General features: G+C 32.4%; 1 non-coding gene across 1 annotated transcript; it reads right to left on the minus strand.

Annotated features, from left to right (window-relative positions):
• Positions 1 to 1,221: 1,221 nt before the first annotated feature.
• On the minus strand, positions 1,222 to 1,328 carry LOC121204216 (small nucleolar RNA R71). Its single transcript, XR_005899145.1, has one exon. It is a non-coding gene; the product is annotated as a small nucleolar RNA R71 (small nucleolar RNA).
• Between the last annotated feature and the right edge of the window lie 2,854 nt (positions 1,329 to 4,182).

The following is a 4,182-nucleotide window of genomic DNA, read 5'->3' on the forward strand; positions in this document are numbered from 1 at the left end:
TGAGCTATAATCCTCATGAAACTGAAATTTTGACTAACAAACTTGAAACTCAAAATCTTACTCTATACATTCTTTTTTTCCTAAAATTGATTCCATTCATCTAATTGTTCACTTACGACTAACTCTCAACCTTTAAACTACTCAAAACTACATTTTTTAAGGTATCAAAACTTTAGACATGTTTAAGATAATTTTCGTGAAAATTCATTAAATCATTAGAAATTCATAACAAAACTTTAAAGTAAGTTTATAAACCTCTTAATAATGTCAAAAATAATTTAAAAACACTTTGAAACCATGTTTTTACTCAAAATCCCAAAATCCACCATTAACAACCCAATTTTCGACTTTTATTTAAAACATATGATTTAATGGCTAATAATTCAAATTTTAAAGACTATATAACATTAAAAACTCATAAGGAATCGAATCGTTACCTTTGATGACAAAATAGAGCATTTGATTAAAACCCCAAAAAAACCACAAGCTTGACAATAGAGGAAACTATGGTGTTTAGGTTGCTTTTCTTGGTTTTTATAAAGGTTTATAACTTAAGAGATGATAAAAATCAAAAAGGAAGGATTTGGAGTTCAACATTTATTGAAATAGCAAGAGAAAAAAAGGGACGACAATCACAAATTTTGAGGTTGTTTTAGGTAAAATAGCTTGGAGAATGGAGGTTATTTAGCATGGATTCTAAAATCTGGTTAAATTGCTTCATAAAAATTCTTAATTTTGACTCTTTTACAAATCAGTCCTATTTTCAAAAGTAAAGGTATTTAAAACTCATTTTCAGAAATTGATTTAAATTTTCTAAAAATCATAATTGAAAACATTACTGATATGTCATGTCACAGGATTCTGAACACTCGAAGGATAAATTTCCTAAAATACCCCTAAAACTCTTAAGCCCTATTTTGGGGTGTGAAAAAAAACTTCAAAATCAAATCGGCCATGACCCAGATGATACAATTGAACCTTTAATAGAAAGGGTTAATGAATGATGATCCAAATCAACACCTCAAGCAGTTTTTAAACATTTGTGATACTTTTAAGTATAATGGGGTATACGATGACGCTATTCGTCTTCAATTATTTCCTTTCTCTTTTACTGATGATGCTTTTATATGATTATATTAACAGCTGGTAGATTCCATCAACATTAGAGACGAGTTAGCAAGTAAATTTTTGGTAAAGTACTTTCCCCCGAGCAAGATTATAAAACTTCATATAGATATAACAAATTTTCAGCAATTGGAAGGAGAATCATTATATGAGGCATGGGAGCACTTTAAGTTAATGTTGTGCAAGTGTCCATATCATGGTTTACAAGATTGGTTGCAACTTCAAGTCTTCTACAATGGACTTGACGGAAACTTACGCTCTAGTCTAGATGGAGCATCCGCCAGAGCATTCATGTCAAAAACCTACATCGAGGCCAATCAACCTATCAAGGGCATGGCTATGAACTCTTACATGTAGTCGGCTGATCGGTTCATATATCGGACCAAATAATGAGCAATGAATACAATTTGTAGCAAGGACAAGTACCAACAAATCCTCGAAAGGCTTAACCAATTGGAGATGAGTTCAGCCAAGGCGCAAGTCCAAAACCAACCCAATCTAACCCATTTTAATGCAAGGTACAATGATGAGAGCAACCATATAGAGGTTAACTATGTAGGGAATAGAGGATATGTAACACTCCAAACCCGTATCCGTTACCGGAATAAGGTTAAGAGGTATTACTTGACTGAACAAAACTTCTATAAGGTCAAAGATACTTACCAGACATAAATAACCAACAATGCAAACATGTCTCATTGATTTTCCATAAGAGCTCTTATAAATTTCCAAAATGACTCACTATCAAAACATAACCGAAGATCTAATAACAAATTAACTACTGTCAAGTTATAACTAAAATATTTCACCACATTAGTTCAATTATAAGGCTTCTCTAAACAAAATGAGCAAGCCATCTTCGCATGGCTATAATGTATACAAAGTCGAAATATCATTCTACCTATAGTCTATCCTATACATGCCTTAAACCATGATGATATACAATCTTCTCAACTCACATAATGACTCGATAGTGTGATGATATCTCTGGCCCTTCCAACTCGAGCTAAAGTATAAACCTATAAGAAATGGAAAAGAGAACACGGAGTAAGCTTCAATGCTTAGTAACTTTTAAGCAATGCAAACAATTAATTTACTTATAGATCGATTATTTCAAATTTTCAAGAAACCATTCCTAGATAATTGCCACTTTGGCCAAGTATCCATGAACGTAATGCATATTTAGCAAATTCTCCTCACTTGAATCTGAACTCAATTAAAACCAAATATTTAAATCACAAATAAGATCGTAAGAACTCGAAAAGCATCTCATTAACAAGTTTTAACCATGTTTGCAACAAAATCACAAATTCACTACAAGCTTTCTTCCTGAGCAATAGTCACTAAATTATTTATAACTGGAGATAAGAAACTCCAAATCAAGTTCTGTAAATTTTCCCTGAAAATAGACTCATATATCTTCCATCTATAAAATTTTCAGAATTTTTTGTTTCACCAATCAATACCAGATTTTTATTGAAGTTTCCCCTGTTTCACTATTTGACTATTCTGACCACTCTTCACTACGAATCAATTTTATCATTATACAGAATTCGAAATATGTTATCGTTTATTTCATTTGAAACTAGACTCATTAAGGAGTCTAATAATATAAATTTTATCTTATAACCATTTTTTTTACCATTTATAATGATTTTCTAAAAGCAGAACAGGGACCTCGAAGTCATTTTGACTCTATTCCACGCCACTTCAATTATCTCATTATTGGAAATTCTTTTTCTTACATGGTTTCTTTTATAAGAAACTAGACTCATTAAGATTTCATAACATAATTTATTCAGCCTCTAACTCAACTCCCACAATTTATGGTGATTTTCCGAAATCACATTACTCTGTTGTCTCAAGCAGATTTATTACCCATTCTTTGCATTCATATTATTTAACATGTATATCACCAAATCAATCTCATATAACCTTTCACCATAACCGAATACACACATACACATATGAGATTTTCACATATACTTCTCATTTCGCATTCATGATTCAATTCCGATCAATCTAACATATAAAAGTATATAATACATACCTAACCAACTTAATGTATTGAACATCTTCAATGGTAGTTTACTACGAACATTTGAAATCAAAATCTTACTCCAATCATCGGCATTAAGTCTGCTAGGTTTAAAACCCAAATCCAATCACCACCACAAAGCATGCGGGACTTTAAGCCCAGATGTAATACCAGCACAAAGCCTTCAGGACTTAGCCCGGATATAACACCAGCACGAATGCCTTCGGGACTTAGCCCGGGTATAACACCAGCACGAATGCCTTCGGGACTTAGCCCAGATATAACACCAGCACGAATGCCTTCGGGACTTAGCCCGAATATAACACCAACACGAATGCCTTCGGGAATTAGCCCGGATATATATCTCACACAAGGCCTACGGGTCTTAGCCTGGTTAAAATCCTCAATTATCGTTCACATATATATATATATCATAACACATTAGCATTTCATTTACCTTACTAGAACCCAAGCACAACATGCTTATCAATAATTTCACTTTCGGCTCAATAGTCACATGCAAAGAACTCGATTTCGTTTCACTATCCAACATGATTTCTATAACCATTCGGATACAAGTCATATGTACAAATTACTTATCTCACTACTTAATTCAAGTAGACACATTAGGTCACAATTTATATATTATGCTTATATATCATGATTTTATCAAATCATAAGCTAAGTTCCATTACTCAAAGACTTACCTCGGAAAATTTTGAATAGTTGTGAATAGGCTATTCGACTGCTTTCTCCTTTCCCTTATCGGATCTAGCTCCTCTTTCTCTTGAGCTTAATTTAAACCAATAAATTTGTTTAATCATTTCGAACATCAAAGGCAATTTAAAGCACTTAACCCTTAAACTCAATAACGAAACCAAACCGTATACCTAATTATTTTAACACATCACCTCCAATGCATATATTGACTAACATATACCCAATCCACATGCCAAGTTACCATGAATAAAAAAATTACATATATATACTACTAGTAATCTAATTATCTACTCAATCAT

The sequence above is a fragment of the Gossypium hirsutum genome, chromosome A07 (assembly GCF_007990345.1).
Source record: "Gossypium hirsutum isolate 1008001.06 chromosome A07, Gossypium_hirsutum_v2.1, whole genome shotgun sequence".
Classification (NCBI taxonomy): domain Eukaryota; kingdom Viridiplantae; phylum Streptophyta; class Magnoliopsida; order Malvales; family Malvaceae; genus Gossypium; species Gossypium hirsutum.